The sequence below is a fragment of the Plecotus auritus genome (genome assembly GCF_963455305.1).
Source record: "Plecotus auritus genome assembly, chromosome: 2".
Taxonomy (NCBI): domain Eukaryota; kingdom Metazoa; phylum Chordata; class Mammalia; order Chiroptera; family Vespertilionidae; genus Plecotus; species Plecotus auritus.
This window is the reverse complement of record NC_137771.1, coordinates 157,402,489-157,426,760: the sequence shown is the minus strand read 5'-3', so window position 1 is coordinate 157,426,760 and position 24,272 is coordinate 157,402,489. Positions and strand designations below refer to the sequence as shown.

Here is a 24,272-nt window from a genome sequence, read left to right as displayed (position 1 = left end):
GATTTTTTCCTCTTCTATGCAGAGTAAACCACCTCCTCCTCAGTCTCCCATTTCACTAGGTTTGGCATTGGCTTATTTCCCGAGTTCATCAGTTCTCCCTCTCCCAGGTGTCCTGTTACAAGCTCTATACTCTCTGCATACTGTAGAAAAGTTAGGGGCAAGAAGATTCACTGTCCTGTGTGTCCAAGATGGAATGACTTCCCTCCTATCCTTGACCAGTGAGTGACACCTTTGCAGCACTACTTACTCCTTCCTCCCCAAGCTGCCTTTCACCTCAGAGGTTACTAATTTAATAACATACATCTCTTTGTCCAATTTTCCCAAGTAAGCATTCGCTATCTTTTTTTCTGGTAAGCTACATACCTGCACACACAAATGCACATACACATTTATTTTATTTAATAATTGTGTTCATTTATTATTGTTACTATAAACACAGGCTGTCCCTGAGCACCAGAGTGCCTCTGCTGGCTCCACATTCTGAATGGGCCACCACACAGGTAGCCCTGAGCTAGTCATAGGCTACATCTGACATTGACCTGCACCTGGATTCTCTCCCAAGAGGCGCCAGCACCAATACACTGGGTAGCCAGTTTCAGAACACATTAGCAGCCACGGGCAAACTACGGCCCACGGGCCGGATCCGGCCCGTTCGGCTGTTCTATCCAGCCCGCGGAGCCGAAAGAGCGGAGGGTTCTCTTGCTCTCCCCTCCGCTCCTTTACTTTGAATTTATATTAGTTCACACAAACACTCCATCCATGCTTTTGTTCCGGCCCTCCAGTCCAGTTTAAGAACCCATTGTGGCCCTCGAGTCAGAAAGTTTGCCCACCCCTGCATTAGAGCACCACCCATTTTGCTCCACAAGCGGCACACCCAAAGGGAGGTCTAAGCAAGCACCAGACCCCACTGGCAAATCCCACTCCATAGTTGTGGCCAATGCTCAAAGTCAGCCTGCCTGAGGGTCAGTCTTACCCACTGGCAAGCCAGGAGCAATCAAGGCTCAAGGGCAGCAGGAGGGCTCATATACCCTCACAAGGGAGACTCCTGGAGTCCCTACCTCAGGTGACGGGAAAGACTGCACCACTGGGCCCCACAGGAAAACTACTATATAGGCCACCCTGCCAAGACTGGGAAACGTAGCAGACCTATCTAATAACACAGAAACAAACACAGTGAGGCAGCCAAAATGGGAAGACAAAGAAACATGTCCCAAATGAAAGAACTGAAGAAATCTCCAGAAAACAACTAAATGAAATGGAGGCAATGAATCTATCAGATTCAGAGTTCAAATCAGTAATTATAAGAATGCTCAATGAACTTAGGGGAAGAATAGATGAACTCAGTGAAAACTTAAACAAAGATCTCTTTGTGTGAGCATAAAAAAGGACATAGAAACACAAAAACAAATCAAAAATGAAGAATATAGTATTTGAAATGAAGAATACACTAAAAGGAATTAACAGCAGATTAGATGAAGCTGTTGTAAACATATTACCATAAATTTAGTGGCTTTCAAAAATAATTATCATCTTATAGTTCTGGAGATCAGAAATCGGAAATTAGTCTCATGTGGCTAAACTCAGAGTGTTGTTAGGATTGCATTTCTTCTGGAGATTCTAAAGGAGAAACAGTGTGCTTGTCTTTTCCAGCTTCCAGAGACTACCCTCATTCTTTGGCTTATGGCCCCATTCCTTCATTTTCAAAGCCAGCATCATTAAGGTAAATCCTCTCATGCTGACATACATCTGATCCTTTCTCTTTTGTCTCCTTCTTTCACTTATAAAGACCCATGTGATTACATTTGGTTCTTTCAGATTTCTCAAGATCAGCTGATTAGCAACTTTAATTTCATCTGTAGCTAATCCCCCTTGCTATGTAACCTAACACACTCAGTTTTTAGGGATTAGGATGTGAACATCTTTGGGAGTAGGGATATTATTCTACATACCAAAATAATTGTTTACAATGTTAATTATATTACCTATTACTGTCAGTTCTAAATTATTCTAGATGCTGTATATAAGGATGACCCTATTACTGCACTTACTCTAGAAATAACATCTAAAACTATATATTGAATACTATACTGGTGAGTTCATATTGGCAATAATTGTCATCACTGAGAACTTATGTGTCAGTTATTTGATGTACTAAGCCGTGTTTAATAGTTATAGTGTGGCCTTCAGAATTAGTCTGGTCTGGATTTGAATATGTCTCTACCACTTAAGTGGATAATATTCTAGACAAATTAATTAAACCCTCTAAATCTCATTCTATCAAGTGTCAGAGACAATATACTTCCTAAATAATGATGAGTTAGTTATTTCATCATTTTAATAGCTACCAAAAGTCTTCATTGAAAGGTTTGTCATCATTTGAAAAAATTTAGAAGACTATTTGATTACATATAGTTACCACATGATTTTTACCTTTAATGCTTCTGAAATTACACTAGAATGACAGATGAGAAATTAGCATTTTACTAACCCATAACATAGAGAATGAAAAAGGGGAAAAAGAAACAGTGAAAAAAAGTAAAACAAAAAACTAATTGGTGGCTATATACAGTTGGACACAGCTGTGTCTTGCACACTAGAAAATCTTTTACAAAATAATCATCTGAGGTCAATAGAAACAATGTTCAGTGTTGTGCTGCAAGATCAGTTAGTTTAGCAGTCTTCTGTTTTCTCCAATGTCCTGCTTTAAGATGGCTAATAATTATTTTGGTGATTGCCACCCACCCCAAGATGCCTTGCCATAAATTCTGTGTTGGTCACTATAGTCTGCATATTCCTGTCCATATCCATAGTTCACATAGTTACACCCAGTAAAATCATAGTCATCTTAGCCACTAAAGTTTTGATCACCACCAGCAGCACTAATGTAATTCCATATCCTTGAGAATAATAGCTATTAAATCCTTACTTCCAGTTTTGGCCCTGACCTCGGCCATGACCCCTACCTCCACCTCATCCACCAGCTGCAGTACCTCTGCTCCTTTTTGTTGTTGCTCTTGCTACCTATAAACTTCTTTTGGTTGGGCAACATTGATCTCACACTTCCCAGAATCAATTTGATGATATGTGCTTTCCAACAATTTCTTTACTGGCTCTTTATTTGTGTATGTGAAAAAAGAAAAATCTCTTCTTTCATTTGTTTTTGTACTCATGGGAAGTTCAATATTTTCAATCTCTCCAAAGGCTCCAAAATATTATTTAATTTGTTCTTCAGAAGTATCTGGACTCAATCTACCCAGAAAAAAACCCCACATTTTGGGGGGATGTTCTTTCCCTTTTAAAGCTTTGGCCCTTTTGGGGTCTATCAATTTGCCATCCAGTTGGTGTACCTTCAGTTCTAAAACCTTATCAATACTAGAAGCATCTTTGAAAAGCACAAATCCAACCAAATCCTTTTGATCTTTCAGTGATTGGGCCTATTTCAATTGTGCATCTATAACTTCCCCAAATTGAGACAAATATTCAGTCAGCTCTTTCTTGGTTGTAGCCCAGCTCAAGCCTCCAGTAAACATTTTACCGTCATCCTGCTGATTCCTGCTCACATTGACCTTGGATACCTCTGTGAGTTATCTATGTTGCTGTATTGGCTCATGTCCTCCGTGTTGGCAGGGCTGTCAGCGGGGTGTTGGGTACAGTCTGAGTCACAGCAGCCCCATCGGTGGTAGCAGTGGCAAAGGTTTTTATGGAGCTGGATTTAAAATGGTAGTGGAAGAGTGAAAGAAATTATTTCAGCAAATATTTGAGAGATGAAAAAGAGATGGAGAAGTGGAGACTCACTTACCAGACAGAATACATGAAGCTAAAGCCTACATCAGTGTCAAAGGGGACTAAATAAGAAGCTATCCAGTTCATCTAACAAAACACCTGGAAGCTCAGCCTTTGAAATCCATCAGCTTTACTAAAACAGGGAAGAGTTAGGGTGAACTCAGAGAAACATTTAAAGACTCATAGTAAGTGGAGACATGAAGGCTTTCCCTCCAGGTTCCCTTTTCTACCTGGTGCAGTCAGGCAACTTATTCTGAACCTCTGCTGTGTGAGGGATGGAATATGATTTTTCCTCTGGAGAAATAGAGTCACTAAGGCTCCTAATAGGGAACAACAAACACATGGAAAAGGGGGTGATTCATGGCACTGATGATCAGGGAATTTTTTATAAATCCATATACTAAACTATAGGACTCTCAGAATATCAGGAGAAAACTAGAGGATTTTTGTTTAGAATAAATAGTTTTGATCAAAAGTCTAGTGATAGAGAGAAACCAAGATGGCGGCATAGGTAAACACCTAAATTGGTGCCTCACACAACAATTTCAAAACTACAACTAAAAGACAAAACAGACATCATCCAGAACCACAGGAAGGCTGTCTGAGTGGAAATTCTACAACTAGAAGGAAAGAGAAAAGCACACTAAGACTCAGAGGAGCTGCAGGAAGCAGAGGTACTGAGGCGCACATGCGGAGAGGGCAGGCAACTGAGTGCGCAGCTGGCTTTCTCAAGCGAGAGGGAGACAAAAGCTCCTGACTGTGCTGAACTCCAGTTCCGGGCAAGACTCTGGGGACCCAGACTCATACAGGGTGAAACGGGACTGACAGGAAAGAGAAAAGCACACTGAGACTCAGAGGAACTGCGGAAAGCAGAGGTACCAAGGAGCACGTGCGGAGAGGGCGGGCAACTGAGTACGTGGCTGGCTTTCTCAAGTGGGAGGGAGACCAAAGCTCCTGACTGCACTGAACTCCAGTTCTAGGTGAGACTCTGGGGACCCAAACTCATTCAGGGAGAAACTGGACTAACTGGCAGTGGGCAAAAGTCGAGGGCGGCTTTCTCTCAGAGGTGCTTGCAGCAATTACCACGGGACACTGAGACACAGGGGCCTATGAGGGCAGGGCTGATGCTCTGCCCTGAAACTCCGCCCCATCCAAACTGAGCACAGAGGCTTTTGCAATTTTGCAAGTCTTGTCCCATTGTCCCATAAGGGTGTCTCCAGCACAGAAGTTCTCCCATCGTAGACACAGCTGATCCTCACAGCCAATTGGCCTGGAGGTCAATTTCTCCCAGTGATACCAACAACAATCAAGACTTAACTACAACAAGGCTGAGCACAAAGTCAACAAAGGGGTGCACCAAGAGTGTCCACCTCAGGTTAACTGGGGAGGCTGACCCACTGGGCCCTATAGGACACCTACCACACAAAGCTACTCCACCAACTCAGGGAAGCAACGAAAATGCGGAGACAAAGAAACAGATCACAAATGAAAGAAATGGAGGAAAGCAAATGAGTGGATATAGAGTTCAAAACCACAGTTATAAGGTTTTTCAAGAATTTCTTAGAAAAGGCTGATAAATTTAGTGAGACCCTCGAGGATATGAAAAAGGAACAACTAGAAATTACACATACACTGACTGAAATAAAAAATATTATACAGAGACCCAACAGCAGACTAGAGGACTGCAAGAATCAAGTCAAAGATTTGAAATACAAAGAAGCAAAAATCACCCAACCGGAAAAGCAAAAAGAAAAAAGAATCCAAAATTTGAAGATAGCATAAGGAGCCTCTGGGACAACCTCAAGCATACCAACATCTGAATTATGGGGGTGCCAGAAGAAGACAGAGAGCAAGATACTGAAAACCTACTAGAAGAAACAATGACCGAAAACTTCCCCCACCTGGTGAAAGAAATAGACTTACAAGTCTAGGAAGCGCACAGAACCCCAAACAAAAGGAATCCAAAGAGGACCACACCAAGATACATCATAATTAAAATGCCAAGAGCAAAAGACAAAGAGAGAATATTAAAAGCAGCAAGAGAAAAATAGTTAGTTACCTACAAGGGAGCACCCATATGATTGTCAGCTGATTTCTCAACAGAAACTATGCAGGCCAGAAGGGAGTGGCAAGAAATATTCAAAGTGATGAATAGCAAGAACCTACAACCAATATTACACTACTCAGCAAAGCTATCAGAATTAAAGGTCAAATAAAGAGCTTCACAGATAAGAAAGCTAAAGGAATTCATCACCACCAAACCAGTATTATATGAAATGCTGAAAGGTATTCTTTAAGAAGAGGAAGACGAAGACTCCATCAAAAAACTAAGAGACTTAACAAATGAATTAGGCAATGTAGCAGGAAACAAAATTAATGCCAAGAAATCTATGGCATTTTTATACACCAATAGTGAACTTACAGAAAGAGAGACTAAAAAAGCAATCTCACTTACCACCGCACCAAAAAAAATTAAGATACCTAGGAATAAACTTAACTAAGGAGGTAAAAGACCTATATGCGGAAAACTATAAGACACTGAAAAAAGAGATAGAGGAAGACATAAACAGATGGAAGAACATACCATGTTCATGGATTGGGAGAATCAACATCATTTAAATGTTCATACTACCCAAAGCAATCTAGAGAGTCAATGCACTCCCCATTAAAATACCAATAGTATATTTCACAGACCTAGAAAGAACTCTCCAAAAATTCATCTGGAATAAAAAAAAAGACCCCGAATAGCCAAAGCAATCCTGAGAAAGAAGAACAAAGTAGGTGGGATCTCAATACCAGATTTCAAGCATTATTACAAAGCCACTGTTCTCAAAACAGCCTGGTACTGGCACAAGAACAGACATATAGATCAACGGAATAGAATAGAGAACCCAAAAATTGACCCAGATCACTATGCTCAATTAATATTTGACAAAGGAGGCATGAACATACAATGGAGTCAAGACAGTCTCTTCAATAAATGGTGTTGGGAAAATTGGACAGATACATGCAAAAAAATGAAACTAGACTACCAACTTACACCATATACAAAAATAAACTCAAAATGGATCAAGGACTTAAAAATACGACTAGAAACCATAAAATACCAGAGGAATCCACAGGCAGAAAAATCTCTGACATATGCCACAGCAATTTCTTCACTGATACTGCTCCTAGGGCAATGGAAACTAAAGAGAAAATAAATAAATAGGGCTACATCAAAATAAAAAGCTTTTGCACAGCAAAGGAGACCATCAATAAACAACAAGAAAGCCCACTGCATGGGAGAACATATTTGCCAATGATATCAATGATAAGGGTTTAATCTCCAACATTTACAGGGAACTCATGTAGCTTAACAAAAAGAAGATAAAGAACCCAATCAAAAAATGGGCAACTGATCTAAATAGACACTTTTTGAAAGAAGACAGAAGGAAAGCCAAGAAACATATGAAAACCTGCTCAAAGTCACTAATCATCAGAGAGATGCAAATCAAAACAACAATGAGGTACCATCTCACACCTGTCAGAATGGCTATTATCAACAAATAAACAAATGACAAGTGATGGCGAGGATGCAGAAAAAAGGAACCCTCGTGCACTGCTGGTGGGAATGCAGACTGGTGTAGCCACTGTGAGAACAGTATGGAGTTTCCTCAAAAAACTAAAAATGGAACTGCCATTTGACCCAGTGATCCCACTTCTAGGAATATATCCCAAGAAACTAGAAACACGAATCAGAAAGGATATATGTACACCTATGTTCATAGCACCACTTATGTTCACAATTCACCATAGCTAAGATTTGGAAACAGCCTAAGTGCCCATCATCAATTGAGTGGATTAAAAAACTGTGGTACATCTACACAATGGAATACTACGCTGCAGTAAAAAGGAGTTCTTGCTATTTGCAACAACATGGATGGAGATGGTGAGCATTATGCTAAGTGAAATAAGGCAGGCAGAGAAAGATAAATATCATATGATCTCACTCATTTGTGGAATATAATGAACAACATAAACTGATGAACAAAAATAGATCCAGAGACAGAGAAACATCTATCAGAACGTCAAACCTCAGGCAAGGTAGGGGAGGGTGGGGGTAAGGGGGAGAGATCAACCAAAAGACTTATATACATGCATATAAGCCTAATCAATGGACACAGACTACAGGGGGTTGGGGGCATGAATGGGAGGTGGGGGGTAATGAGGGAATAAGGACACATATGTAGTACCTTAATCAATAAAGAAATTTAAAAAATAAAATAAAATAAAAAATAAAATAAAAACCAAATAAATAAATAAATAAATAATCAAAACAAACAGAAAAAAACTAACAAACAAAAATTATAAAAGGTGATGAAGAAGAATATCTTCATAATACATAAGATGTTCAAAGAGATTTCTTTCTGTCTATAAAATGAGAAACTGATGCAACCAAAAAGGAACAGTTCCAGAGTTTAAAATAGAAGAGCTCCTAAAAATTAAAGATATAACTGATTTCTTGAATCAAAGGCAGGATGGAAGTTGAAGTTCAGAAACCAGGAAAATAGACTAAAATATAAAACAAGATAGAATATAGGAAAACATTACAATAACAAAATGAGAGTATTGCATCCTGCTTTCCAACATTTAATAAGAGTTCCAGAAAACCTGAATATAGAAACTATGAAAGAAATATTAGGTTTCCCTGCACTGAAATAAATAATCTTCCAGAAAGAGAGTTCTCAGAATGCCCAGAACAGTAAATAAGAAACATCACTAGAAATGTCATCAAGAGTTAAAGGAAGATTCTGAAAAATTATATACACACAAGGCCCTTATAAAATAACTAGAGGTCCAGTGCACAAAAATTCATGCACTCAGGGTGGGGGGGGGGGGGGCCTCAGCCCTCAGGGGATGCTCTCCGGGGGATCAGTCCTAAGCTGGCACTCTGACATCCCTCTGGCAGCCTGGGAGCCCTCAGGGGATGTCCGACTGTGGAGAGTGGGCCTAAGCCGCAGTTGGACATCCTTAGTGCTGCGGAGGAGGTGAGAGAGGCTCCCACCACCGCTGCTGTGCCACTGTGCTCGCAGCCATCAAGCCCAGTTTGTGGCTGAGCGGAGCTCCCCCTGTGGGAGCACACTGACCACCAGGGGGTAGCTCCTGCGTTGAGCATCTGCCCCCTGGTGGTCAGTGTGCATTATAGCAACCAGTTGTTCCTGGTTGTTCTGCTGTTAGGGTCAATTTGCATATTACCCTTTTATTATATAGGACTAGAGTCCCAGTGCATGAAATTTGTGCACTAGTAGGGTCCCTAGCGGCTGCTGGCTGCTGGTCAGGTACTCTCTCCCTTCCTCCAGCTGTCCCCAACCCTGGTCGAACTCCCAGAAGAACTCCTGGTCAAGAGAAAAATTTGCATACTACGCTTTTATTTTATAGGATACATATCACATGACATCAGCCACACTAGATACTCAATGATGGGGAAGCCAAACCTCTTAAGTTTTGATGCAAAATTATTCTTAGTCTAGAATTCCATATTAACTCTATCAGTCTTAGTTGCAAATAAGAGAATGCACACTGTTGGCCAAGAAAAATATATTTCTAAAAGATAGTGGATAATTCACTGAATCATTGGAAGGGATAGAGAAAATAGCTCAAGATCAGGTTTCCAGTACCAAGGCCCAGAACCACCCTGATGGGGAAACTTTTTTTATTTTATCCCTCCACCAACTTTGCACTGGAAATCACTGTAACTACTCCTGCCTCCAGCACTAACTAAGGACACCACTTCCCTTGAAAACCACATGCCCCTGAACCTTCACTAGAAAAATAGTAAACTCCTACAAAACTCAAGCTACTTGCTTCTGAATGAAAATCTGTACTGATTTGTTTAATAGTAACATAGCACCATGCCTGCAAATGAGGTTGGTGAAAGGAATAGTCTGAATTATACCTTGAAAAGACAGAATTCACAAGGTGGGAATCATAAAAATACAGGGGAAGTATTTGAGAGATACTCTTAATGGCCAATCAAATGACAAATGTATACTATTGTAGTCAAATTATCAATCAAATTTGAGAATAGGCGTTTGTAAACATACAAGGATTCAAATAAACTCTCATGCACCCTTTCTTAGAGAAGATGAACAGCAAAATAAAAGAGTAAACCAAGAAAGAAGAATATGTAGCATCCCAGATAAAGATCAAACACTGAAGAAGTCTGACATTTGTTCAGGAGACCTTGATTATAACCAGCTGGGCAGGATGACATGGAGGCTTCCAAGTGGGAAAAAGATTTTACTAAATTTATTTGTTATCTCATATTTTAACATATGAAAAAATATTAGTAAGTGTTTGACAGATTTATTAAAGCCTTTGGGGAAAAATGAAAAATAGAGAAAAACAAACAGAATAATAAATACAGTAAAGTAATAGAGTAAATCTGGAAAGGAAGAAACATAATATACTACTAGGCTCAGCAGTAAATAATATTTAATTATTCAATAACATGGAAACTGAGTACTGAATTCATTATAAATGTGCTAAACTATATTGAGAGAACAGTATGAGGGAACACGTGTGTATGTGTGGAAGGGATTGTATTGACTGATAGATCCTGAACTAGCAAAGCAGGAAGTCTAAAACCACTGAGATTGATAAATTAAGAAAGAGCAATACAAATATAAATATTTATAAAGATGCTGACAATTATAAAAGAAAACTGTAAAAGAGCTGAACTTGATATGTATTAGGAGAACAGGATTTGAAAATGAGGAAGAATGTGACAAGAGACAATATTTTATTCAAAATACACCTTTTATTTCTATTGATTTTTAAGCATGTGAATGTAATACATTGATAAATGTAGGATTGCTTTTTAAAAAGAAAACTACCTTAGAAAATGATGATGCAGAAAGTGGGATCTCAAGAGCCTGGATATCAGATAGCAAAACTTTTAAAAAGGATCACTAGTTTTGCATAACAGAAGACAACCAATGTGAACTTCCCAGGAAAATGAAAAAGAAAGGAAGTAAAAAGAAGAGGGCAGGAGAAAGACATAATAGGAAGTAGACAGAAAAAAGGTGAAATTTTGTGCCACACATTATATAACTCTTTTCATGACACTACAAAACCATCAGTACCATATCCTGAATTCACAAATGAATGGTGTAAGTGATCTCTGACAAGGAAACTAAAGAAGAAATTGTCGATCTTTCATACATAGGTGGTATCAGATGAAGAAAGATTCAACAGGCTGGGTTCACTCTTAGGAAATGAATTCCTTTTGCAACAGCATGGAGAAACCTGCAGATTATGACGCTAAATGAAACAAGTCAGACAAAGACAAGTACCATATGATTTCACTCATATGTGGAATCTAATGAACAAAATAGAACCAGAGGCATGGAACAGTCAGACAGCTGTTAGAGGGGATGGGAAAGGGAGGAGGAAATGGATGAAAGAAGATGAAGGGATTAGCCAAAGAACATATATGCATAGTCCAGGAACATAGACAACAGTTTATGATCAGAGCCAGGGGCGGGGGCTGGGTGAAGGTGGGCAAAGGAATGGAGGGAAATGGGGTCATCTGTAATAGCGTCAACAACAAAAAATTAGCTTCTTGAAAATTATTTTTTTGAAAATTAGAAGGATTTTTGATTTACATATTTGATTTTGCCTGGAACATGAGGGGCAGCAAACTACACAACTAATATCTGATTGACTGTGTGTTAGATATAAAATATCTGATGAGTTTAGCACAATGCTGGCATATAGTAAGGATTTGGGGTAGGGTAGATGTTATATATAACCTCATAATCCTCACAACCACCCTCTGAGGTAAGTAATAACTTCATATTAACTCCTTTTTTCTCCAGGAGGAAAAGGCTGAGAGACATGATTTTCTCAAGATCACATAGACCAGTTCCTGTCAATCAAAGTCTTTGCACAAACCAACAAAAACATCATCAAATTCATCCTAAGGCAGGAATAAAACCATAAATGCACTGATCACTCATTAATATCCTCTGTGTGCTATTTTTTAATGAGAGTGGCAAAAGATGAGGAAATATACACCCTTTTGCTTTGGAACCTAAGATGCTCTAACTATTCTTAAACAGATTGAATGGTAAAAACTGAGTAGGAGTGAAAATGATCATGAAAGTATAAAGGAACTTTTAAACATGTCCATATTTTATGTAGGAGGGTTGTTTTGTTCTGTTTTATTTTTAACAACATTTTTTTTTTTGTGGCAGGGTAACTTCTATCCTCACACTATTTTAAGAAACTCAATACCCAGATCACTTAATATATCAGATCATGAATGTTATCCTGATTCTGTTATGATTACTAGATCCTCAACTACCAGAACAGAAAGTCCAAAAATACCAACTAAAATTAATAAATGAAAAAATATCCATACAAGCATGTTATTTGAAAAGATGCTAGAAAATTTGATTTGAAACCAGTGACACAATCCTTTAGCTTTCCAATACCCCAATTTACTTCATGTTACTGTTATATACTGTTTAAAAAAAGGAGTTGGTTGGAAATTACAAATTAGTGTGTCTTAGAAATCACTCTTTTCTCTCCAATATTTAAAAAACCATCTATCTTTGCAATGATGTATTCTAGAATTTTGCATAGGGTCAATGTCAATGATCTGTTGGACTCTAAACAACAATGCTTCCAAAAATTAGCCAGGGAATAAAACTGGGGAACACAGAAGAGGGAGGTTAAAAACTATGATAATCTATAAAATATATGTCCCCTAAAAGTATTCAGATTCAACAACTTCTTCTGGACCAGTCAATACATTCTTGCCAGTTTTATTTGTCCTATGGGCTACCAGTTTGTGGCTTCTTATCAAAGGGGTCCATTTGTCATCAACATCCTTTTCAAAAGCAGTGTCATCACCTGCGTCAGTTCCTACTGACTCCTCAGAAGCCACCTGCAGTCAGTAAATTCCTTGGTTCATTGAAGGTGTGTTGAGGCCCAGCTATGTCCCAAGCATTTTACCGGCCATAAGGGAAACTCCACAAAGAGCACAACATAGAGCTTTGTTTCTAGTGCCATACCTGGGATGGAAAAGTAACCAGTGACATAACCACACAAATAAATATATACTTACAAATCATAACATTCACTGTTTTACAGGATGCTGTGAAAAAATCTAACAGGAGTATTGATCTGTCTGAGGTTGTCTCAGTCTTCAAAGGCATGTTTCTTCTAGCGGGAGACCTGAGCTAATTTAGACTGTTAGGTGCTGCTTCATAATATCTTCACCCATATAGATTTGAATCCTCCTGCCTGTAACCAATTTTATTTTATCCTCCTATGGTTTGAAGATCATTCTATTTTGAAAGAGGATAAAAGCAAATTTGGGAGTGTCTGCTCCTCCATATTACTTATCAATATTGTAATGTTGGCCCTAATTAACACACTGCTCCTTCATTGATCTTTTTGCTCAAATGCAGCTTTTTAAAAAGGTATTTCTGACAATTTTTGCATGCTTGTTCTAGTCTTGGATCAATTTGGATTTTAAACTTTATGACACTATTCTTTAAAAGAGCAGCTAAATTTAGTAAAAAGATAGCTTGGGTTCAGATTTAAATCCTTAGTGGAATACTAACAAGTTATTTTATCATAAACAAATTATTTCATCACTCTGAGCCTCAGTTTCCCATTTTAAAAAGAAGAGTAATAATTCCTACTTTGCAGTGTTGAGGTAATGATGAAGCTCGATCATGAATGCAAAATATATCTTGCAATGCCTAGCATAGACCAGGGCCCCACCAAACAACTGAGGGCTGTTATTTTTTTACAGGTCTATGCTCTATATAGTGGGTGTCCTCACCTAAACTGTGAGTTTCTTAGGGAAATAGACAGAGCCAGCCACTTTTGTTCTCTCACACATTATGTCTAAGCACATGGTCTCTAATAAATAGAGCAGGCAGGTGTGTTGACCATTAATAACACTGGAGAGAAAACTTCAAAGGAATTCCATATTTGACAATATTCTTTAGTTTAATGGGGAAGAATAGCTTTTATCTTGTAAGTACTAAATTGCATGTTCCTTTTCCAGTTAAACACACAGTTTGTTTACCGCTAATTGTCACCTCAGTGGCTTCTGCTCCAATGAACATTCATACATTGTGTTGACAGGTTTACACTTCTATTGTGTCCCTATTCTCACAGCATACATACTCTGCATGATGCGGGCTTATCTCCCTATACCAAACAATCCTCTGCCTAAATTTTTTACTGAATCAAAGTGTTTAGTTATTTTGATCCAGCTGAGCAAAAGTAAATTTCATCAAACACCATTAGAACAAGGCATAGAAGAGAAATTCTAGTCTTATGTATTTATAGCCTCTTTGTGTATGGCAATAAATTCCTAACTCTAGGTGGGTATATCGAGAAAGAAAGGAGCTCTTACGATTCCAGTTATTTAAAAACTGCTATAAACATGTTAAATGTTACAAATGAGCCTCATTTTATAAAACAGAAAGGCAAACAGCCTCTATTTTAAAAACCAGTTGAGTTCTAGCAGTTTATTCCAGCAAATATTTCTTTTGGGGGCATCTGAATAAAACTGTGTTCCATTAGAGAACTAAATTAAACCTCTCTGGGCCCATATCCTAATAATAGAGATAAGTCCATTTTCTTCTCACCCTATGCCGTACCATTTCTGTGATAATAACCTGGTGTAGAGGAATTGTCGATGCTCTTCCCAGATCCCCTCAAACCCCTTTTACAGGTCCTGTGTGCCCACCTCTGGCTTCTGCATCCTTTGTTTCTAGTGTCATACCTGGGACTCTCTTCAGAGAGTCATACATTGCTAGCTTACCCTGCTACTATTAGACTTAAAATATCTAAGTACAATTTTTAATGTTATTTCTAAAAAAAAGATTAATTTATATTTTAAATTAAAATTAGATTCTAGGAATACACTTAACCTTCCAATCTAAAGACTATCCATACTGGCACCACTGAAAGGCTCTCTCACCCACAAAATACTAGTGACCATAGCTCCATAGGTGACTTAAACTACCAGATTTTCCTTTGAGACCAATGCTCCAGATTCATCAGGAATTGTGGAAAATTTATACACACAAACATACACCCACATTGATTCTAACACTTAATTTAACTCCAATGCCTAGACCGGTGACTATCTTATAGAAGGCACTTAACATATAGATAAATTAACAAATGACCAAATGAGTAAACAGATAAACTCATGGATTTAAAAGACTTCTATTGAATATCTTCCATGGGCCAGGTACTGAACTAGCCTCTAGGGATACCCTGATCAGCAAAACCACTCATAGACTCTACTCTCAGGGAGCCTATATTCCATGGGGTAGACAGATACTCTCTACATGCATGCACACAGGATGCGCCACCTGAAGTCTGTAAGGGGACAATGGTTGGTAGGGATGACAAATATCCAATGTCAGATCCACCAGCAAAATCAGGAGTGTGCAGGGTTTGGTACTTGCCCAAGTGGCTCCTGCAGCTGTGGACAGGAGTCCAAATGCATATATCATCGGTACGTCAAGGATGGCCAGCAGTCCCAGGAGTGTATATCAAAACATATGTCTTTACAAAGGAAATTCTACTTTCATTAAATTCGTTAAGGTCATTGTACAGTGAATATTTAAGCAAAGTAAGGAATCATCTCTAATCAGTTTTTCAACTTATCTTTATGGTTTACTTAGAATAAGATGAATCTGTAAAATGATTAAATAATAATGAAGTGAATTGTTAGAGCCAAGAATGAGAGGAAAGCCTATAATGAGTTCCAGCAAAGACTGAGAGAATCTGGCTCCTGCCCCAAGAGGCATTTCCTCCTCACTCTTTTGAAAGTGTGAGTTCCTCCACACTGTGAATAACATGCCAGTATCAGCCTCCATATAAATGGTATGTTATAGAACTATGATCATTTTTTTTTCTGATAGAATAAAGAACCCAGTTTACTTGTATTAACTGTTTGCTTACTTTAGTAAAAACAGCATTTAGTATGATGCTATGGGGAATTACTTCAACTCCCCTGCAGCTGCACTGACAACCCTATAAACAATTTTACTCATTCTTAGAATATTTCCTCAGTTCAACAGAGTCACATGATAGCTAGAGCAAAGATACTGTGAGTGCCATGCACAGTAATAGCTATGCTGCTGCAATAAGAAAACTGGGAAGGCAATTCTGCTATAAACATAGGGAAAAATATCACCAAAGTAGAAGATAGCAAATTTGACATCATAAGGAATGAGCTTTACATCTGGAAATTACATATTGTTGTTGCAATAATTTCTTCTTACATTTTAAACCAGGGTTGTTCAGATACCTTGATTCTAAAGCATGAAAACACATCCTTCACCATGTTGTCAGTCTTCATGAAGGTTCTAGATAATAACCTATTTTTGACATGTCAAAGGTAGACATTACTAATATCTGTAAGAATAAAAAGAAGGTAGGGGATAATCTTTAGCCAACTCTGACAGCTTGATTACAGACTGCCTTGTATGGCCCTCTAGTATCTCTAGAGCAGTGGTTCTCAACCTTTTTAATGCCATGACCCTTTAATACAGTTCCTCATGTTGTGGTGACCCCCAAACATAAAATTATTTTCGTTGCTACTCCATAACTGTAATGTTGCTACTGTTATGAATCGTAATGTAAATATCCGTATTTTCCGATGGTCTTAGGTGACCCTGCTAGCAGTTCTCAACCTGTGGGTCACGACCCACAGGTTGAGAACCGCTGCTGTAGAGCCTAAGACCATTGGAAAACACAGATATTTACATTACAACTCATTAACAGTAGCAACATTACAGTTATGAAGTAGCAGCGAAAATAATTTTATGGTTGGGGGTCACCACAACATGAGGAACTGTATTAAAGGGTCACGGCATTAAAAAGGTTGAGAACCACTGCTCTAGAGTCTCTATCAAACACTGGGTACTGAACCATGCAGGACAGTGTGTGGGACATGCAGTGTACTGTAGTATAGACAGCCCAGGCACTGGAGTCAGAAATCTCTGGTTTAAATTCTGTCTTGGCCAAAGAGGCAGGGTGCAACATGGAGCACTTCACATTTGGAGTATAACCTTCTTCATCTATGACAGGAAGTAAGAATGCATTCTTTACAGATGGTTAAGAAGGCTAAATGTAATTGTACATACAAACTTCCTTGTGTGGTCTCTTGGCAGGTGTTTAATAAATTTTCAAATACATAAAAAGTTGTCTGCATCTCACCACTTAGGAATGAAGTGTGGAGATTTGTACAATTGCAATGACTCCTTAGGGTACACTCCCAAATTCTTCCAGCTTCCCTCCACTTACTTACTTCCAAGTTAGAGAATTGTTTAGGATCCTCCCCATCTCTAAAGGGACCGCTTTTACTACTAATGTCCATTGTCCACAACCTTTCACGTGTGACTTCTACTCTTCCCTTCTAAATCCCATATACCTCCAGATTAATCTCCACAAAGCTTTGTTCTGATCATGTCACTTCATTATCCATAACCTCCTGTGAATCCCAGATGTCCACAGAAAAATGTTCCAATTCTGAGCTAGGGCATTGAAAACTATTCATGCTTAATATACACGTGTGGATGGGATAGAAAATATATCATTAAAATTACCATCAAAATCTACTAATACAAATTATTAACCCCAGTACAATGTTCCATGTCTAAACAGACTGAGAAACATGTAATAGTCATAAGGAGATATATTTGAAACCTTCACTGCTAGAACTGCTAGCATGACCCTAAAATATTATGAGCACTTTGCTCTTTTATAATAAGTAGAGAAGTTTTGCTGGGCTGCATAGTAAGGTAGTATGAATAAAGTAGCGACTCAAAGAGTCTCACGTAGGTGGAATATTACCAATAATAGCAACTATTCAATGATGCCTGTCTCAGCCCAATTTCGTTAGACAAAGTCAAAGGTTTGTGCTAACACCTTATTAGGAAGAGCAAAGATAAAGGAAAAGGCACTATCAAGGAGTATATTACTGAACTGGCCACAGTGTTGTAGCGAGGTCCATCAATTGCTCAGGATCCATGGATGACTTTAGAGAAGCATGTAAGACTAATGAGTTTCCAAACAGTCTGGAGAAAAGGGATAAAGAAATGATTTCTTTGCTTGTTCCCTCCTGGCTCCTGCCCTCTGAATAGCCAATGTTCACACCATGAGGGAAGAATTCCCTACATCTGGTGATGTCACCTGGCCCTTTCACAAATGCTGAGGAAGCCAGATCCTATTCCTTTCAGCTTGGTGCTTTGAGTCAGGAAGTGGTAAGAGAAGTCAGTTTGAGGTAATGGAGCTCACAGATCTGGTGGAGGTGGTCGTTAATACATTGAGTTTTACCACAGCAGGTAGCCAAATGAAGTCTATGCTGAACCAATCATAGGATCCCTTCTGTGCCTGTTCTTCAGAATTAAGTGGATAATGTTCATGAAAGATATACTGGAAAGAAGCAGGTTGAATAGGGAAAGTCTTCAGATCACTCAACTGATCTGAAACCTGTGAGAGGAAAGAAGAAAGGAAGCAGGATTGGGCCAGGTGAGTTGCCGGCTGTGATGCAGGTCTGGCAAAGCCTAAGCCAACTCCATAGGGTGCTCTGGAGCAACGACTGCCCAATAGAGGAGACCTACTATAGGCAGAAATGGCGAGACCCCAGTACTCCTACCATGCTCAGTGATGTGCTGAGAGCTACCTTGGAAATAGTGACCCTGGTCCTCATGCCACAGCAGTTTCCAAAGGTGCTATGGTTCCCGACTTTAAAATAAATTCTTCTTGAAGTGAGATACAAGCAGGACGTCTCTACAGCTCCCACACCCACAGAGACCTTGTTTGCCTCAGAGCAACTAGCTAAGCAAGTTCAAGGTTTGATGAGATTGATCCCCTAATTGTAAAATTAAATGCATGTTTTTCTTATTTGAACTTTCTGATTTGAGAACTGTTGACCAGTTTCTTCTAGCTAGTCTGCCTGATAAGTATATCCACCAAGTATACTTCTTTATAGCAGTAAACTTGGCAGAAAAAAAAAATGGCCAAAATTATTTAGGGGCAGTTTCCATCTAGAGATATGCATAGATCTCTGTAACTAAAAAACCAAAGTTTTCATTCTCTTTGGACCAGATCAGCAATACAGAGCAGATGACAGTTAGGAAAGTGTGCTAGGTTGAGAATGGTTATAATTATGGCAGGATTGATTGGTGGAGAAAGAAAAAAACATCTAATTTGTACAGCTGGTCTTCACAGTTTCTGAGAAGGACCAAAGAAGTCTGCAAATACTTGGGATGTAAAATACTAATTAGAAAACACAATTAGTAGCATTGAAAAGGATATAAGTCCATGCAGTGAAATAAAGTTTTAAAATAAATATTCTTTTTATTTTTATTTTTTGCTAAATGGCAAGAAAAAAAACACAAAACTTCCCCACCTAGAAGAGGTTTATGAAATTATATTTCGAAGTAGACTAGAAAGAAACCCAGGTCATAGTAAACAATTTTGTACCATCCCGTAGGGGAATCAACTTATTGGATTTTTTTCTATTTCTTATTTATCTCTTTCTGTGTCTATACCACAGCTTTCCAGATACTTTATTAGTGCTTTTGGCAGCTCTGGTTACAAATGGAGAACTAATGATTTCCCTACGGAGGGATCAAATATCCTTGGAGAGAAGGTTGAACTGAAAATTTTCAGGCAACTACCACATGCTCTCCTAGTGTGGCAGCTGGTCTGCTGGAGAGAAGTACAGGAAGTCCCCAACCTAAGAGTAGGCTGTGTTCTAAAAGCAGCAGAGTGAAAACTCATAATCCAGTTCCCCATGGAAAGATTTAACCATTATCAGTGATTAACTATCATTAGAGAATACTGGCTGGATCAAGTTTGTTTAACCCCTACCCTACCAGAGGTGCAGTGATAACAGTATTACTTTAAACAAGTCTAACTTCCTATCCATTTGTGTCATGCTGAAGTACTTGTTTCTAAGGGGAAATGCATTGCAAGCAAGCAGGGCCTCAGACAGACAATGTGGTCTTGCTAGGGCAATGAGAGTAAACCATGTCTCAAGTTTATAGCAGCGGTAGGACAAGAAGTGGAACAAGGAGGTACATCCTGCACTATTAATACTCAGGGATGGCTTGTGGGCATACAACTTACTTAGTCACTCAGGGCCCCATGTTTAGAAAAAACCCTGTCTTTGGTCACCACCTTGAAATTTTTAATAGATTCTGAACAAGAGGCCCCACATTTTAATTTTGCATTGGGCCCCACAAATCATGCAGCTGGTCCTGCTAATACTATCTTAAAATTAACTAAGTGCTTTTCCATACATTACCTCACTTTATCATCACAAATGCCCGTGAAGCAGTAAGACAGATGTTACTATCTCTGCTTTACAGTTATATAAACAGACACTCAAAGAAGTAAGGCATTTGCTTTACAAAGTTAAATGCAAGAGTTGAACCTAAATCCATGACTTTCCATTAGCCCCACTGCCTCCAGATATCCTGAACTGTGGTTCCATTATAGAACAATATAAAATGAGGTGGGTCTCTGATAAAATGACAGGTTGGGCAGTAGGAATAGCCTCCTATTCTCAGTAGCTCTACATTACTAGTATTATTTCATCTCAAATTCTAAGTGACAAGATCTTGCTCCTTTTTGACAAGATCAACTTCTTTCTTTTCTATTTCTATTTAACAGACCTTAAATCTTTTGCTATTTAGTCATTATCTAAATCCCACTGATCTTCATGTGTAAATGTCCTTTTCCTAATTGGCAGGGTCATATCTGGGTTTCCTGTGCTTCTTTGACCCCTGTCAGTACACAGAAATGATCTGTGATCTTGCTAGCCAAGTGTGTGGGATTTCTGGGTAACTTTTTCTAAGCTTTATACAATAAGAAGGGAGTTCTAATTAGGAATCCCATGAGGCATGGCTGAAAATGTTGAATAGCACATGATAAAGTACATCTATCCCTGTTAGAAAATGCCTAGGCGTAGACGAGGGACAGATGAGTGATGATAAGATATCAGGTTTTGAGGATTGCAGAAGCCCCTAGAACAGCCGTGGGCAAACTATGGCCCGCGGGCCGGATCCAGCCCGTTTGGCTGTTCTATCCGCGGAGCCGAAAGAGCAGAGGGTTCTCTTGCTCTCCCCTCCGCTCCTTCACCAGCAGCAGTGTTAACATGGCAACATCGGGAAACACGGCCGCAGCTCCTTCTTCTGAGTGGGCGGATTTATATCCGCCCATTCAGTAGAAGGAACAACCTCTCAGTCTTCCAGAGGCTCCTTGTAATGCCCGCGGACGTGTCCCCCAACATCACCCTGGGAATGCGTAGAAACGTTATCATGGTGATGTAGGGAGACATGCCCCCGGAGAGCACAGTATCAGAGCATTAGCTAAAAAGGAGACCAACAACACTGTTCCCACTGAAGTTGATGTTTTAAAGACCCAAAACCTTTCAAACCTTTCAAACCTTTCAGTCTACATTGCCATCTACATCTATGTCCCGGGCATAATTTGGAAGTTGCACTAAAGAAAATGTTTAATTTACTGTTTACACATTTTGTTCTTTTCTATTTGTTTTGGTTTTAAATTATTTTATTATATTTAAGTTTAATTTGAAAGGCTTTTGTACCTTTCCTTTGTTAGGCAATTTTATTTTGCCTTTGCCATCTTCAATATAAGGTATGTTATTGTGCTATGATTCCTCCACTTTTTGAAGTTTCAAATTATAATAATTAGTGTTTACATTCTTCTTGTTAAAATGTTTGAAATGAATAAAACTATTGAAATTAAAAAAAAAAAGACCATACCCTTTTATGTAATGATGTTTACTTTGAATTTATATTAGTTCACACAAACACTCCATCCATGCTTTTGTTCCAGCCCTCCGGTCCAGTTTAAGAACCCATTGTGGCCCTCAAGTCAAAAAGTTTGCCCACCCCTGCCCTAGAAGGTACACAACACGGCAGGAATGACCAGGGGTTTCTCACTCTGCACACTAGATCTGAAGATGGGAAATTACTCAAGGCTTCCATCATAAAAGCAGTTTTAAAGCCTCTAAGGACAAGAAAATTATTTTTCTCTCTAAGGTGCATAAAGGATCATATTTAGGTTACCCAGGTCTTTGGTCTTGGGGAAAAGTTATAGCCACCCCAATGGTGAATCTGGCTGAACTCCAGGTGAGATATTTACTATAATGTACCATATAAAAGAGACAGAGAAGTCATTATAAAAGATTATATTCCAGTGACATCCTCAGTTTCAGAAAATTACTGAGTAAAAACAATATTAATAACATATTCTAGTTCTCAACCCATGCAGTACCCAGTATAGAGAAAAAAACACTAGTGCTTAAACCATACAAACCTACGATAGATTCCAAACTTACTTATGCACATTTTTGTAGGCTTGGACAATTTATTTAATCTCAAATTTTTCCACTTTCTAAGAAAGTAGGAAATAATAACATCCACATTCGTTTGTCAGGAATAATAAACAACCTTATCTCATAGCGCTGGACACAGAGCATTTGCTCAAAAAAGGAAGCTGTTACTATTTATTTCCCTCCAATCAAGTTGACAACCCTTGGCTTGCCTGGGAGACAGTCTTTCCATCTGACTTGAATCTTTACCGAGTAGCACAAAATCTATAGTTGTCAATAGCCAAAGTGAGGGGCAGCTCCTCCATTTCCAGGTTACAAAATCTTAAAATTGGAGTGGAGGGGAATGTAGTTCTCCCTTTATGTTGGCTCAAGCCCTGGCACTCCTCCCCCTCCCACCCCCCCTCACACACCAATATACGTTTTAAACTATTCTGCTGCATCCTCCGTTTCATCTATCACTGCTCTGACCCAACACTAGCGTGGCCAGATTCCAAGACCAACTTTATTCTCATGGGATCTGTTATTTGGGCACCACTGTGCATTACAAGAGGGGAAGCAGTTTGATTACATGCTGCTTTCAACACCGAGTCATTTTGTGTAAGTTGCAATTAAACGTTTACAATCGTTTAAGAGCAGTAAGAGAGACATGGTTTTACAACATAATTGTGATGTTGGCTTTGCAGCGTTTCTCTTTGTATCTAAATATTTGTAATCATGCAATGTTGGTATATGTATAGAAGCTCTTTATAGAAGAAAATGATCTATAGTTTTATAAAGAAACACTGAACTTTTTGCTACTGCCAATTTATAAATAATATTTAAAACATTTTATGTAGTCTAAGAATTTATGAGTTTTTCATGTTTTGAATTGTGACCAATACTTTTTAAAATATATTTTAATTGATTTCAGACAGAAAGGGAGAGGGAAAGAGAGATAGAAACATCAATGATGAGAGAATTATTGATCAGCTGGCTCCTGCACACCCCACACTGGGGATTGAGCCCACAACCCGGGCATGTGCCCTGACTGGAATCCAACCATGACCTCCTGGTTCATAGGTCAATGCTCAACCACTGAGCCACGCTGGCCAGGTGAATTGTGACAATACTTTTGATTTCTATGTGTAAATGGTAACAATCAGCATCTTATTTTTATAAAAGGACTATAATCTCTTGCCATAAACTAATGAAATCTAAACAGCAACTGCTTGAGTCACTTTGTAATTAACTAACTCTATCTCTCCATCATTATAACAATCTAAAAAGCTGAACTTATAGTACAAAATTGAATAATTTTAGAAAGTTTTGCTAAGTAAGTGACCACACTTATGATTTGTGTTCCTTGCTTCCACACCTGGCTCCAGTGTACTAGTACTACAGAAGATATTTTCAAATGTTTTCAATGCAGGGAAGAAAGCCAACATAGTAAAAAAAAAAAAAAAAAAAAAAAAAAAAAACAACCTCACAGGATTACTAGTCAAAGGCATGGGTTATTTTTCCTACCTGCTGGAGGCTGAATGTTTGTATGCCCCCTAAATTCATAAGTTGAAATCCTAATGTCCAATGTGATAGTATTAGAAGGTGGGAGTTTGGTTCCTAGCTTGTTTGGCTCAGTGGATAGAGCGTCAGCCTGTGGACTGAAGGGTTCTGGGTTCAATTTCCATCAAGGGCACATGCCCGGGTTGCAGGCTTGATCCTCATAGGGGGCATACAGGAGGCAGCCGATCAATGATTCTCTTTCATTATTGATGTTACTATCTCTCTCCCCCTCTCCCTTCCTCTCTGAAATCAATAAAAATATATTTTTAATAAAAAGAAGGTGGAAGTTTGGGACAGGGAGGGCAATGATTAAGTCATAAAGGCAGAGTCTTTAAGAATGTCATTAGTTAAGTGAAATAAGCCAGGCAATGAAAGAAAAATACCACATAATCTTACTCATTTATGGAAAATAAAGAACATTATAACCTGATGAATAAAAAGATAGATACAGAGGCAGTAAAGCACCAAACAGACTGTCAAATTACAGTGGGAAGGCTGGGGAGTGTTGGGGAGGGAGGGAAATAGATCAATCAAAGGACTTGTATGCATG

The 24,272-nt window shown here is 38.8% G+C and overlaps 1 pseudogene across 1 annotated transcript; it reads right to left on the bottom strand.

Annotated features, from left to right (window-relative positions):
- Nucleotides 1-2,712: 2,712 nt before the first annotated feature.
- Nucleotides 2,713-3,640, bottom strand: LOC308241701 (heterogeneous nuclear ribonucleoprotein D-like; annotated as a pseudogene). Its single transcript has one exon. The product of its transcript is annotated as a heterogeneous nuclear ribonucleoprotein D-like (transcript).
- Between the last annotated feature and the right edge of the window lie 20,632 nt (nt 3,641-24,272).